Source organism: Sciurus vulgaris, assembly GCF_902686455.1.
Source record: "Sciurus vulgaris genome assembly, chromosome: 9".
NCBI classification, from domain to species: Eukaryota; Metazoa; Chordata; class Mammalia; order Rodentia; family Sciuridae; genus Sciurus; species Sciurus vulgaris.
This window is the reverse complement of record NC_136469.1, coordinates 106,517,933-106,534,388: the sequence shown is the minus strand read 5'-3', so window position 1 is coordinate 106,534,388 and position 16,456 is coordinate 106,517,933. Positions and strand designations below refer to the sequence as shown.

At 38.7% G+C, this 16,456-nt stretch overlaps 1 protein-coding gene across 1 annotated transcript in view; it reads right to left on the bottom strand.

Moving 5' to 3' along the window:
* CORIN (corin, serine peptidase) overlaps positions 1 to 16,456 on the bottom strand; it is a 337,588-nt gene that overhangs the window by 34,371 nt on the left and 286,761 nt on the right.

The window sequence follows — 16,456 nt, the reverse complement described above, 5'->3', positions numbered from 1 at the left end:
ACATCAGCCTCAGCAACTTAGTGAGGCCCTGTCTCAAAGTTAAAAAATAAAGAGTTCAGGATGTAGCTCAGTGGTTAAGTGCCCCCAGGGTAAATCCCAGGTACCCAAAAAAAAAAAAAAAAAAAAAGCTGCTGAAATTTTAATTTAAATAAAAAGTAGTCACCTGATGCCATCAAAGGAAGCAAGCAAAGAGAACAGTACATTCATCAAATTCAAATCAGGTAGCCTCTACTTTTCTTTTCAAAAAGAAAGGGCACTCCTCTAATGAAAATTTGAGGTGACAGGAGTGTATGCCAATGATGTGCATATGGAATGATTGTGTGGTGGAAGTGTTCAGAGAAATAGGTCTAAGGTAATCTAGAGCAATGTCAAGCATCACGGAAGGTACAAATGAAAATGGAAATGCTGAAGTTCCAGCAGCACCCAATTTGCATGCTTAGTGATTTTCTTTCTTTTAGCAATTAGTTATCATTTTTTTCAAAGTTAGGGTGTAGAGGAAGGGAAGAAGAATTAGATTCAGTGGCATTGAAAAAAATGATTTTTTCACCTGATTATTAATTACTTTAAAAACTACTGTGATCACTTAAAATAAAAGAAACAAAAACCTTCCCCAAACTGTGCTATTTTAAAAAAGATAAGGAAATTCCCTCTAAAGAGAACACTTGATGATAGAATAAGAGTCCTGTGTTAATATTGCAGGAGTAATCAGAGGTAAAACAATGAGCTTAGGATAGCTGTAACATAGTCAGTCCATCCTAATTTGAAAGGACTGCTGTGTTGGGTGTTAACTCTGGGCCAGCTGGTGGGGAAAGGCTGAAGGAGGTAGGGTGCTGAGGGCATACCCTTGAGGATTGTGCCTTGTCCTCCTGTCTCCTCTGTCTCTGTTTCCTTGCTGCTAAGAACAGAGCGGCACTCCTCCACCATCCCCTTCTACCATGATGTGCTGCCACATCTTGGACCCACAACCATGAACTTGGTCAACCAACTTGGCTCAATTTCTAAAACCATGAGCCAAAATAAACTTCCCTTCACCTAAGTTGTTCTTGTCAGGTATTTTGGTCACAGTGATGAAAAGCTAACTAACATAACAACACTTGATATGTTTTTTTCTTTTTGACAATTATCTTTGGAAGAGCTGGGGAAATAGCTCAGTTGGTAGAGTGCTTACCTTACACACACAAGGCCCTGGGTTCAATCCCCAGCACCACAAAAAAAAAAAAAAAAAAAAAAAGATAATTATCATTGGTACAGGTATGAGGTAATATCTCATTTTGATTCTAATTGCATTTCCCACATGGTTAGTGAAATTGAGCAGTTTTTCTTATAACTGTTAGTCATTTCTATATTTTCTTTTGAGAAAAATCTATTCAGGTCCTCAGTTCATTTTTTTTTTAAATCAGGTGATTTGATTTTTTATGATTGAATTGTTTGAATTCCTCTTTAGAGGTATGAATATTTTTCCTTAATACTTTTCTAAATTATACAATTCTTGCGCATATAAGGAAAAAATAGCAAAATTATATAATGAAAAACTGCATTCCTCCCATTTCAGATGTGTAGATTAACCACTGTTAATTAACAGTGTTAACAGTAATTAACAGTTAATTGTTAATTAACAGTAATTAACAAGATTAACCACTGTTAATCTTGTTTGGGCATCCTTGCCAAACTTTTTCTACAATTCCTGCATACATAACCTTATTTTTCAGTCTTTACACATTGTTCTATGTGTTGTTGATCTGCTAAAACAGGCTATTTTGTATATGACAAATACTCAAACACTAACTTGTTTTATCTTATTTGATCCTCTCAACAATTCTGTGGCTTTATTATTACTCCTCATTTTGGACATGAAAAAGTTGAAGCAATAACAGAGTAAGTAGCTTGCCTGTGGTCACCCAGTAAACAGATGGCAGAGCTGACAATTGTATACCTATGGCCTAGTGCCAGAGTAATGCTCCTTACACTGTAAACTTTACATGGCCCTCCTTTATTAATAGCACATGCTTTATTCTTTTGAAACCACATAGTATTCATTAACCAATCTACTATTGATGCACATATAGGTTGATTCCAATGTTTGTCTATAACAAAATAGCAGCAGTTAACATTCCAAATATTCACCTTTGCCTATACTTACAAGATTGATTTTAGAATAAATTATTAGAAATAAAATCATCAAATAAAAATTTAAATATTTGATATTATGAATATCCCTTTCAAATAGTAATGCCAATATACATATGCATAAATAACGTGTGTACCTTTTAATTTTTAAGACTATCTGGAATTTAATAGCTGCTAAAATTTTTTTTGATGGTTGGTTTTACTTTTGCTTAAATACTTAACATCTAGAAATGACTTTTGAAACTAAAGGAGAATATATGCAGGTTATGTGCAAATACTATCTATACCATTTTATATAAGGCACTTGAGCATTCACAAATTTTGGTGTCTTTGGAGGGTTCTAGAACCAATCACCTGCAGATACTGAGGGACAACCATACTGCACTGGGAAGTGAAAGAAGTTGCCTCAAAATTGCTCCTGAGGATTGGTGGTCATGAGACACATAAAAAATGCATACTTTTCCCCTCACTGAAATGAAAGGATGAAACTTATTCAGGATTCTAAAACATACTGAAATTGTAAAAGGAATTAACTATTTTGAGACTTAAGAAAGCAATTAGATCACTTGACAATTGAAACTATTCTTGCCCTACTCTCCTCAAGGTCACCTGATGTTTAATGCTGTCCCACGCTTGTGTTATAGTTAAGCTGGCTTACTTTAAAAATGTGGATCAGCAGAAATACCCCAACATCAGGTACTCCTTTACCTTCAACATCAAGAGTGCAATGACATGTTACACATCAATGGAAGGACAAGTTCTGTTCTTTTGTGTGTATATTGCTGGGAAAAATCACCTCAGAATTCAACCCAGTACTTAGCAATAGTCTTGAAATACAAAAGCCTTATACAGGGGACAAGATAAATTATTTGCAATTCTAAATATGCTCTTCAGAACTTGGAATGTTTTCAGTAAACATTTAGTACTTGGTTTCCAAAGTTATTTCTTTGAATCCTGCCATATTAGTATCCCTGTTTGGTTCCTATAAACTAGATAAATTAATATTGAAGGCTACTGAGTTACTTATCAAGTAAAAGAATAAGCTGGAAATTTTGGCAAAAAGGCAGATTTCAGACAGAACATGAATGAGCACTACTATTGAATCATTTGGTTAGACAGCTCAGTTTATGCTTAATACAGCAAAACTTGCATCAATAGAGATGTTTAAAGCAGAGCATAAAGATTGTATTTGTTTTTCTAGTAAGTTTTGTATCTTTAAAAATACACCTCTATTGCAATTCTAACTGAAAATACATAATTTTCTTTTTGTACAATTCATTTCTCTACCTCAGTGGTGGCATCTAATAATCACACTAGGCAAAAATCTATAGGTATGTAACACAAAAACTAAAAGCAAAGAGAGGGTAGTTATTGAATTATAAGATTAAGTCACAGTTTTCACATTTCATATAAGAAATTAATGGAACTAAATATTTAATCCATTTCCAATATAAAATTCCAAAATAATAACATGAAGTAAAATACAAATTTATAAAATACAACTATAAATCTATATTATTATTCTAATATAAATTAGGAAATTAAATTTTAAAAGGAACTATTTAAATCAAGCATTTTGTTAAAAGTGCAAAACATTAATGAATCCTAAACATTTTTAATTAAAATATCACTTGATTATAAAATTCAGTAAGCTGAGTAAATGGCATCAAATGATGAGTTTTTGAGCAAATATATTCTCTTTTCTTCAGGCTATTTCATTTTTGAAAAATTCCATTTCCTTTTTGATGTCTCAGAAAAGACATTTTGGAACAATTGCTTCTATTAATTTTAAGAAACAGAGACTCAACATTTTATTGACAGCAACCTGAATTTTATTTCAAAGAAAATGCTTCTGATCTATCTTTACCTTACTTTGGTTCATCGTGTAAAGTTTGAGATCACACGTTTCATTTTCAATATCCCAGTTTTATTGCACTTGTTCAGGGAGACTATAAACCAGAGTAGAACTTATTTTTCTAATAGAAACCAGTTGCCTTTTTCTTCCCCTCTTAGAATGATAGAAGCATAGAATGTGCTTTCTATGTACACCTATTTGATTCAAAATTTTAAAACAACATGTGACTCTAGGCTCATTATAAGATAAATATTCAAACTTTAGGATTTTTTAGACCCCATAGCAGTGGAATATGAGTGTCAAAAAGTAGAAATGTAATCAACACTAGAGGGATGTGTTTGGCCTTTGGAAGCGTGGGGCCAGGGAACCAAATATTCTCAGGAGTCTTCATCTCTCATCTCCACCCACTTCCTTCTGGGGCAAGAGAGGAAGGAAAATAACACAGTGGCTTCATTGTCTCCAAGTGACTTTTCTGCAAGCCAGGGACTGGCTGCCTTCAGGAACAAACTCAAGTCCATCCATCTTTGTGACCGAAAAGGAAAGCAGTCTTCTCTTCTAGGTTTAACACACTTTGTTGAAGAACTTTAATGTCCCCAAATCAACCACTATGGCCTTGAAGTGAGACCTGTTTGGATTAGATCCATACCCTTCAACCAATCACTGAGACCAAGCAGAGAGAAGGTCATGTACAAGGATGGTCACTGCCATTTGGACTCCATGGATAAAATGGGAAATGAAGCAAGTATCCGAAAAGGAAAGAATCCAGGCTCCAGAGGAAAAAGGGAAAGTAGGGAGGCAACGTAGTAATTTTTCCTGTGACAGGGAATTTTCTTATTTTGAAAGATTGGTTAGTTGGAATGATTGCTATTCCTTACAATCAAAATTCTACCTGTTCTTTTTTCTGTATGTTAATTTTTGGAAAATATAGAAAGAGTGAAAGGTTGGTTAAAATTATACTTGACTTTTGTTTATAAAATGGGTTAATCAGTGAGCATTTAAACTGATACAGATGTAAGTGGGTTGGATCTCAAAAGGAGAATCTTCACCCAACAGTTTTAAACAAGTGAAACAGTCAGATGGACATTAAATCAGGCCATAAGTAAGTTAGGTGGAATGGAAAGGGAGACAGGAGGTTGGTTTTCAACAGGTAGAGTCCCTTCCTCAAGAATGACTTGATGAGGTTTCTAGAGGGTGGCTGCATTTCACGTTGCTCCAGGACTCAGGATTCAAAAGAGGAGATATTGAGAGACTTGGGACCAACTCAAAGCAGCCGGGTGAGTCTCTCCCGTTGGGGAGGCGTCCCGGATGGTGCGGTAGTCCTGGAACGCAGGGAACTTTGTGAAGAGCTGCCGGCGAGGCACCACTCCCCCTGCTGGAGGAGTGAACGTGGACAACTGGGAGCATCGTAGAGGAGGCCGCTCAGCACAGCACTGGGACTCAGAGCAACCACTGGGGCTCCTGAGGCTGCCCAGGGGAGGAGCGGCGAGGAGAGCTGTGTGGACTCAGAACACCGGGGCCTGCCCTGAGGAGGAGGAGGAGGAGGAGCGTGGCCGCTTGGATTCGGAGTGACTGCACCAGAGCTACAGGCGGTTGCCAGAGGGGGAGCTGCGTGGCGAGCTGTTTGGAATCAGACCACTTCTGAACACCGGGCCTGCCCTGAGGAGTAGGAGGAGGAGGAGGAGGAGCGCGGCGGGTCATTTGGACTCACAGTGACTGCATTAGAGCTCCAGGCGGCTGCTCAGAGGAGGAGGCGATTGGTGAGTTGTTTGGACTTAAAGCGACCGCTCCTGAACACAGGGGCTGCCTGGAGAAGGAGCACGGTGGGTCGCTTGGTCTCGAGTGGCCGCACCAGACCTCCGGGCGGCTACCCAAGGAGGTGTGCAGCGGGTCACGTGGACTCAGAGCCACTCAGAGCCACCGCTCCTGAACACCCGGGGGGTTAACTGGAGGAGGAGGAGGAACAGGGCGGGTCACTTGGACTCAGAGTGATTGCCCAGGGCTACAGGCGGTTGGTGAGAGGAGGAGGCACGCAGTGAGTTGCTTGGACTCCTAGTGACCTCACCGGAATATCTGGGTGGCTGTCTGGAGGAAGAGGAGTGCGGCGGGTCTCTGGGACTCAGAGCGATTGTACGGGGCCCCAGGTGGCTGCTCAGAGGAGGGGCCACATAGCCAGGCGATTAGGTGTAGAGCAGGGTCACAGGATCTAGGAGGCTTCTTGGTGGAAGAGCCACACAGAGACACGCTTAGGGACGGAGCGAAGGTTCCAGGACTATGGGCAGATTCTCTAAGGAGGGGCAGCCTAAGGAGATTCATCTGTGAAGGGTGAGGTTCCCAGGCCCAGGAGGTAGGGCTGGGCCCCTGGAAACTTTGCAGAGGAAGGCAGCACAGCCCAGGCAGTAGCTGTAAATTGAGGGGACCTCTAGGAGGGAAACTGAACAGCGAGACCTCCCCACCAGGTGAGTCTTCCCTGCCGGGTGAGATTTCCCCACAAGGACGGTAAAACCAGAGACACAGGCCCAAACAGGCCTTGCCTCAGCCAGCAGCCTAGTTCCCCTTTGGATGACCATTGGTCAACAAGTGGAGGCACCTCTGCCCACTAGCAGGGAATATACCCCACCTGAAGGCCACCACTCCTAGAGAGGCAGCTTCCTTGTGCAGCACCGCATTATCAACTTCCTCCAAGACTTCAGCCTACTGAAGGCTAAGAGGGGATATATTACAAATCTTCAAGGACATTGTAAGTCAATAGAGGAAATCTGCAATATCTCAGTGGTCCACTGATACCTGAACAATATGAGAAAACAAGGAAAGAAAATGCCGCAAACAAATCTAGATGTTACATCAATAAAACCCAATGACAGCATGGCAGAAGATGTTACATCAATAAAACCCAATGACAGCATGGCAGAAGAAATGACAGAAAAGGAGTTCAGAATGTACATAATTAAAATGATCAGGGAAGCAAACGATGAGATGAAAGAGCAAATGCACACACTGAAAGATGAGATGAAAGAGCAAATGCAGGCATTGAATGATCGCACTAATTGACAATTAAAAGAGCAAATACAGGAAGCAAAAGATCATTTCAATAAAGAGTTAGAGATATTGAAAAAAAAACAAACAGAAATCCTTGAAATGAAGGAAACAAACCAAATTAAGACCTCCATAGAAAGCATATCCAGTAGGATAGAACACCTGGAAGACAGAACCTCAGACACTGAAGACAAAATATTTAACCTTGAAAACAAAGTTGAACAAACAGAGAAGATGGTAAAAAATCATGAACAGAATCTACAAGAACTATGGGATATCATGAAAAGGCAAATTTAAGAATTATTGGGATTGAGGAAGGCACAGAGATACAAACCAAAGGAATGAACAACCTAGTCAATGAAATAATATCAGAAAATTTCCCAAACCTGAAGTATGAAATGGAAAATCAAGTTCAAGAGGCTTATAGGACTCCAAATACACAAAATTACAATAGACCCATACCAAGGCACTTTATAATGTAAATACCTAACATACAAAATAAAGACAGAATTTTAAAGGCCGCGAGAGAAAAGAACCAAATTACATTCAGGGGGAAACCAATACGGATATCAGCAGATTTTACAATCCAGACCCTAAAAGCTAGAAGGGCCTGGAACAACATTTTTCAAGCCCTGAAAGAAAATGGATGCCAACCAAGAATCTTATACCCAGCAAAACTTACCTTCAAATTTGACAATGAAATAAAATCGTTCCATGATACACAAAAGCTTAAAAGAATTTACAAAAAGAAAGCCAGCATTACAGAATATTCTCAGCAAAATATTCCATGAGGAAGAGATGAAAAACAAAGAAGCAAATCAGCAAAGGGAGGAATTATCCTAAAGGAATTGTCAAATAAAGGAGGAACCAAGTAGTGTCAAATAAATAAATAAATAAAATTTAAAAAATGAACCATATGACAGGGAAATCAAATCATATCTCAATAATAACCCTGAATGTTAATGGCCTGAATTCATCAATCAAAAGACATAGACTGGCAGATTGGATTAAAAAGAAGGATCCAACAATATGTTGCCTACAAGAGACTCACCTCATAGAAAAAGATACCCATAGACTAAAGGTGAAAGGATGGGGAAAAACATACCATGCACATGGACTCAGAAAAAAAGCTGGAGTATCCATCCTCATTTCAGATAATGTGGACTTCAAGCCAAAACTAGTCAGAAGGGATAAAGAAGGTCATTACATACTGCTTAAGGGAAGCATAAATCAGCAAGATATAACAATCATAAACATCTATGCCCCAAACAGTGGCTCATCCATGTATGTCAAACAAATCCTTCTCAATTTCAAAAGAAACCAAATAGACCATAACACAATAATACTAGGTGATTTTAACACGCCTCTCTCACCACTGGACAGATCTTCCAGACAAAAATTGAACAAAGAAACCATAGATCTCAATAACACAATCAATAATTTAGACTTGAGAGACATTTATAGAATATACCATTCAACCAAGAGCGAATACACTTTCTTCTCAGCAGCACATGGATCCTTCTCTAAAATAGACCATATATTATGCCACAAAGCTAATGTTAGCAAATATAAGAAGATAGAGACACTACCTTGTATTCTATCAGATCATAATGGATTGAAGTTAGAAATAAATGAAAGAGTAAAACACAGAAACTATTCCAACATCTGGAGATTAAAGAATATGCTATTATATGATGAATGGATAACAGAAGATATTAGGAAGGAAATTTAAAAATTCTTAGAGGTAAATGAGAACAAAGAAACATCATATCAAAATCTCTGGGACACTATGAAAGCAGTACTTAGAGGGAAATTTATTTCATGGAGCGCATTTAATAAAAGAAGTAAAACTCAACAAATAAACGACCTAACACTACAGGTCAAAGTCCTAGAAAAAGAACAGACCAGCACCAAAAGTAGTAGAAGACAGGAAATAGTTAAACTCAGAGCTGAAATCAATGAAATTGAAACAAAAGAAACAATATAAAAAATTGACAAAATAAATAGCTGGTTCTTGGAAAAAATAAACAAAATTGATAAACCTTTAGCCACACTAACAAAGAGAAGACGAGAGAAAACCCAAATCACTAAAATTCAGAATGAACAAGGAAATATCACAACAGACAGGATTGAAATACAAAACATGGTTAGAAGTTATTTTGAAAATCTATATTCCAACAAAATAGAAAATTTTGAAGGCATCAACAGGTTTCTAGAGACATATGAATTGCCTAAACTGAACGAGGAGGACATACACAATTTAAATAGACCAATTTCAAGTACTGAAATAGAAGAAGTCATCAAAAACCTACCAACAAAGAAAAGTCCGGGACCAGATGGGTTCTCAGCCGAATTCTACAAAACCTTTAAAGAAGAGCTCATTCCAATACTTCTCAAAGTATTCCATAAAATAGAAGAGGAGGGAACCCTCCCAAACTCATTCTATGAAGCCAATTATCACACTGATACCTAAACCAGACAGAGACTCATCAAGGAAAGAAAATTTCAGACCAATATCCTTAATGAACATCGACGCAAAAATTCTCAACAAAATTTTAGCAAATCTCATACAAAAACATATTAAAAAGATAGTGCACTATGATCAAGTGGGTTTCATCCCAGGGATGCAAGGTTGGTTCAACATCAGGAAATCAATAAACGTAATTCACCATATCAATAGACTTAAAGTCAAGAATCACATGATTATTTCAATTGATGCAGAAAAAGCATTTGATAAAATACAGCACCCCTTCATGCTCAAAACACTAGAAAAAATAGGGAGAGTGGGAACATTCGTTAACATTGTAAAGGCCATTTATGCTAAGCCCATGCCTAATATCATTCTAAATGGTGAAAAACTGAAAGCATTCCCCCTAAAAACTGGAATAAGGCAGGGATGCCCTCCTTCACAACTTCTATTCAACATCGTTCTTGAAACTCTAGCCAGAGCAATTAGACAAACCAAAGAAATTAAAGGGATACGAATTGGAAAAGAAGAACTCAAACTATCCCTGTTCGCTGATGACATGATTATATATTTAGAGGAACCTGGAAATTCCACCAGAAAACTCCTAGAACTCATAAGTGAATTCAGTAAAGTAGCAGGTTACAAGATCAATGCCCATAAATCCAACACATTTTTATACATAAGTGATGAATCTTCAGAAAGAGAAATTAGGAAAACTACCCCATTCACAATAGCCTTGATACAAATAAAATACTTGGGAATCAATCTCACAAAAGAGGTGAAAGACCTCTACAATGAGAACTACAGAACACTAAGGAAAGAAATTAAAGAAACACCTTAGAAGATGGTAAGATCTTCCATGTTCTTGGATAGGCAGAATTAATATTGTCAAAATGGCCATACTACCTAAAGTGCTATACAAATTCAATGCAATTCCAATTAAAATCCCAATGACATACCTTACAGAAATAGAGCAAGCAATCATGAAATTCATCTGGAAGAATAAGAAACCCAGAATAGCTAAAGCAATCCTTAGCAGGAAGAGTGAAACAGGGGGTATCACAATACCAGATCTTCAACTCTACTACAAAGCAATAGTAACAAAAACGGCATGGTACTGGTACCAAAATAGAAAGGTAGATCAATGGTACAGAACAGAGGACACGGACACAAACCCAAATAAATACAATTTTCTCATACTAGACAAAGGGGCCAAAAATATGCAATGGAGAAAAGATAGCCTCTTCAACAAATGGTGCTGAGAGAATTGGAAATCCATATGCAACAGAATGAAACTAAACCCATATCTCTCACCCTGCACAAAACTAAAGTCAAAATGGATTAAGGACCTCAGAATCAGACCAGAGACCCTGCAGATTATAGAAGAAAAAGTAGGTCCAGCTCTTCAACATGTTGGCTTAGGACCAGACTTCCTTAACATGACTCCCATAGCACAAGAAATAAAAGCAAGAATCAATAACTGGGATAGATTCAAACTAAAAAGCTTTCTCTCAGCAAAGGAAACTATCAGCAATGCGAAGAAAGAGCCTACAGAGTGGGAGAATATCTTTGCCAATCATACTTCAGATAGAGCACTAATCTCCAGAATCTATAAAGAACTCAAAAAACTCTACTCCAAGAATACAAATAATCCAGTCGACAAATGGGCTAAGGAAATGAATAGACACTTCACAGAAGAAGATCTACAAGCAATCAACAAACATATGGAAAAATGTTCAACATCTCTAGTAATAAGAGAGATGCAAATCAAAACCACCCTAAGATTCCATCTCACCCCAATTAGAATGGCGATTATCAAGAATACGAGCAACAACAGGTGTTGGCGAGGATGTGGGGAGAAAGGCACACTCATACATTGCTGGTGGGGCTGCATTTAGTGCAGCCACTCTGGAAAGCAGTGTGGAGATTGCTTAGAAAACTTGGAATGGACCCTCCATTTGACCCAGCTATCCCACTCCTTGGCCTATACCCAATGGACTTAAAATCAGCATACTACAGAGATACAGCCACATCAATGTTCATAGCTGCTCAATTCACAATAGCCAGACTGTGGAACCAACCTAGATGCCCTTCAATTGATGAGTGGATAAAGAAACTGTGGTATATATATACAATGGAATATTACTCAGCCATAAAGAATGAGAAAATTATGGCATTTGCAGGCAAATGGATGAAATTGGAGAATATCATGCTAAGTGAGATAAGCCAATCTCAAAAAGCCAAAGGACGAATGATATCGCTAATAAGTGGAGGATGACACATAATGGGGGGAGGGAAGGGTTAGTGTTAGGGTTAGGGAGGGGGGCAAGTATGGAGGAAGGAAGGACTGTATAGAGGGAAAAGAGGGGTGGGAGGTGTGGGGGGAAGGGAAAAAAGAATGAATCAAACAACATTACTCTATGTAAATTTATGATTACACAAATGGTATGCCTTTACGCCATGTACAAACAGAGAAACAGCATGTATCCCATTTGTTTACAATAAAAAAGTACATTATAAAAAAAAAGAAATGTAAATTCCATAAAAAGTAATCCTTTTATAATAAAATCATGAAAAAAAAATGACTTGATGAGGCGTAAACTTCTTTAGCCAGGGACGTCAGGAAAGGCCTCTCCGAGTCACTAATGCACCATTGGGACTTGAATGATGAGAGGGAGTGATTACAGGAAGGTCTAGAGATCAGCATTCCAAGTATAAGGAAGAGCAATGGTAAAGCACCACAGATGGGAATGAGTTTGAAGTGTTTGAACATTGGTAACAAGGTCAATGTGTCTAAGCTTTAGGGCACAAGTGGGAAACACTAGGAAATTGGGTCAGAGAGAAAGGCAGGAAACAGATCATGTAGCATCTTAGAGGCCAGAATGAGAAACTGGATTTCATCAAGTCGAAATGGTAAAATAGTGTCGTTGCCTGCAGCAACAGTCGCGCAGATATTGTTACCGCCTGCAGCAACAATTGCGCCAGTATTTATCGGAGGTGGACTGGAAACTGAGCTACTTCTACTATCTTTCTCTTTAGTGCGCTGCTTTCTTGCTTGTTTGTTCCCTAGCTTATAGAGGAAGAGAGGCTTTAAGAGGAGAGAGAGAGAGAAAGGCTTTGCATAAGAGAGAGAGACTTTGTTTAAAGGAAAAGAGACTTGCTACACTTTCAGAGATTTATATCTTCTTAAAGTTCTGCATCCTGCAAACTAAAGGTATCAGAGGTGCTTCTTCTGTGATCTGCCATCTGCCTTCTGTGATCTATCAGAGGTGCTCCTTCTCCGTGCTTATCCTTCGCCCAGCGATCTATCAGAGGTGCTGCCTATCCGGTTATCCTTGGTGCTTCCTATAGGTGTGTCTTATATACCTAAAGCAGCCAATCAGCTTAGGATTAGCATAATTGAAGCACGCCCCTCGGTACCAATCAAGAAAGAATGAGGAATATCTGTTGACCACTAGCACAAAGGAGACATTAACTAATCAGGCAAAAGTAGATCACACCATGTTAACACTAAGCGCCACCTCTTGTCTCAACGCCAGCCGCCATCTTAGGGTTACCCAAACATGTCTTCTGCAAAATAGTAAGAAAAGGCCAGTGGCTTTGACATATAGATAGAATCAATGCTGACTTGGTCCTGTTAGAGAGGGAAAATCCAGATTGCAGGAGGTTTTCAAGACAACACGAGGAAGATGGGAGACTGGAAGTTAAGTCATCACCAGGAGTCTCCTGGTGCAGTTCCAAAAGGAAGGTGCTACCACATAAGGACTTCCAACAAAAAGAGTTCAGCCTCTCTTTGGTTGAATTCTAGCAGATCACCCAAGTTGTAAATCATGTTCTTATTTACCCAGAACCTATTCACCTCCATGTCCAACCAAAGCTGTGTTCACTGTGATGACTGGGGAATCTGACATCCTCAGACACCTCATGAAGAGCACAGGAAAGCTATTTTTAGAAGTCCTGATGGGAATTCATTTTTAATGATGGCTTTTTTTTTTTTTAAGAGCAAACTGGAATATAAGAGAGTGAAAGAAATGTGATTAATTCAGTATCCTTTCTAGTTCTGTTCAAGTTAATATCGGTGAATTTCTCTATACAACTGAGAAGTTTTCATTGAATTTTACAAATTATTTATTAACTCTACCAATACAGTTTGAGTCTCAGTTGCTAACAAATATCCAAATCTTCAGCATATTTTGCTATTAGTGACCATAAGGAAATACTCTCAAGATACTGGGCAGGTATACCTTAGTTTTGTTTATTAAATCCTGATATCCAGTTGTGTCATGGAAGAACTTGAAAATATTCCTCCTCCTCTATCGTGAGGCACATTTTTTCAGGAAAATTCTTCTTCTTCTTTACCCCAAAATAAAATGTTCCAGAAAACGCTAAACCCACACAGTGGAATGTATGATTTCTTTTCTCACCAAGGCAGTCATTTAAACCACCAGCCTCTTGGAAATGTTTAGAAAATTAACTGCCTGTGCACAAGATATATATCTGCCAGAAAATCTCCAGAGCTGCTGTGTGAAAGAAATTAGCACTTCATGGTTTTGTTCCAGGTGATTTCTACTTACAATATGCCAAGCACCTACTCATTACTATAACTGACGTTTTTAAAGTGAGAAACACTTGGACTGTGATCCTGCATGATGAATTTTCCCAATCCTCACCTTCTAACTGCCATTTACTTAGAAATCCTACTATAATAAGATCATAAATTGATACTAAGACTTGCCATGAAACTTCAGTGTAAAACAATGCTAAAAGGCATTTTCGTTTAAAAAGGTGTTTGATTACATCAATCTCATCATGCTTGCTTGGTGCCTCAGAGAATCTACTAGTAGTATCCAAGAGGCCCCTTGTTTGTGTTTGAATTTGCATTCCGCGTTCTATTTTCTGGTTCTCTGACCTAGCAAATTTCCTTGACATTACTGTGTCAAGTTTCCTCATCTATTAAGTAGAAATAGCAATTTTATTTATCTTATAAAAATATAATATGGATAAATCATGATAACACCTATCAAGTACCTGGAACACTCTATTGCATAATAAAAACACTGGTCATTAATATTTGGTATAACCTATTCTAGGAAATAAGATAAAGAATAAAAATGCCATATAGTATTCTAGAATTAAGATGGAAATTATATAGTACCCATCTTTAAGTACCAAAGAAAATTTAGGAGAAAATCAAATCAAGAAAAAGAGAAAGTCTTGCTGGGTTGAGGTGGCACATGCCAACAATCCCAGCGGCTTGGGAGGCTGAGATAGGAGGATCGAGAGTTCAAAGTCAATCTCAGCAAAAGCAAGGCACTAAACAAATCAATGAGACCCTGCCTCTAAGTAAAATACAAAATAGGGCTGGAAATGTGGCTCAGTGGCCAAGTGCCCCTGAGTTCAATCCCTGGTAACCCCTCCCCCCAAAAAAGAAAAAGAGAAATTCTTCTCAGAAGTCCTGGGGCATGAATGGGATCCTAGAAGACTGGATAGATGCACTTTATGGACACAGAGGCAGAGACAGGAGGGAATGTGCCCAAAGAACTCAGATAAAAGCCAAACCAGTCTAGAGACTGAAGGAACACATGAAGGTATATGGTGTTAAAACAGATAAAATAGTTCATGATGGATTCACCAACGGGATATAGTCCAAATTTAGTTGGTTAAAAAGAGAACATGGAATGAAAAAGAAACTTTTGATAGAAAATAATTTATTGAACTTGATGCTTTATTAGGAATTAAGCCGTGAAATACTGAGTAGTTCCAGAGAAACAGAGGCACCAAACATCTGTCAACCTACTCCACCACATCCTTCCCCAGTTGCTGACCACACATCTTGGCTCCCCTCTGAAGAAAAAGCCCTCAAGAAGTTCAACACTTACTTTCATTTATATCTTCCCATTATCTCTTTCCTGCCACTGAAACTGCTGGTGTCTGTGACCTGCACATTGCTGAAACCAAAGGTCAGTTTTCAATCCTCGTTTTACTTGACCTCTGAGGAACACTCAACAGAACCAACCATTGCCTCTTCCTCCATACACATTCTCCTCCTGCTTTCCAGGAAGTCATGCGATCCTACCTAATCTGTCGTTCTTTCTCATCCCCTTTGGTTGGCCACTTCTTTCCTCCCATCCTCTTAATGTTAGATCTCAGCCCTTGTTCTCTTCTCTAACTACACTCAATCCATTGGTTGTATCACCAGTCCCATAAACTATGTCTCATCGGTATGCAGGTAGTAGATAGATAGATAAATAAATAGAAAGACAGATCCCCAGCCTAGATCTCTCTAATGAACTCCAGACTTGAGCCTTATAAGCATCCCCTTTGAATAATTAATAGATATCCTAAAGACAACATGCCCAAAACAGAACTGATCTTTCTCCCCAGACTACTTCTACTTGTTGCAGTCTGCCCCATAAAGTAAATGTCAGTTCCATCTTTCTAGTTGTTCAAGCCAAAAAGTCTGAAGTCATTCAAGAATGACTTTTCTCTTTGTCTCTACCCCCACCCAATACCCAATCTATCAGGAACTTTTGTTGACTCTTTATTCATAATAACACTCAGAATCAAAACACTTGTCCCCATGTCCTCTGCTGGCATACCAATCTGAGCCACCAAAATCTCTTGGAATACTTCACTGGCACCCTAACTTGTCTTCCTGATCCTGTCTGTGCCCTACAGCCTACGCTCAATACATCAGCCAGAGTGATCCTTTCCATCATGTGAAGGCATTCATCTGCTGAATACTTTCTGAATGCCCATTTTTCTCAAACTATAAACCAAAGTACCTTTTCCTTGTATTGTGGTACTGAGGGTGAGCCCAGGGGTTTCACATATGCTAGGCAGTCACTCTACCACTGAGCTACAGTCCCAGCCACCAAAGTTCTTAAAATGCCCCCATCCCCCGTGATCTGCACCCATACCCCTTTATCTGTCTGGCATCCTCTCCCACCATTTCCCCCATATCTCATTCTACT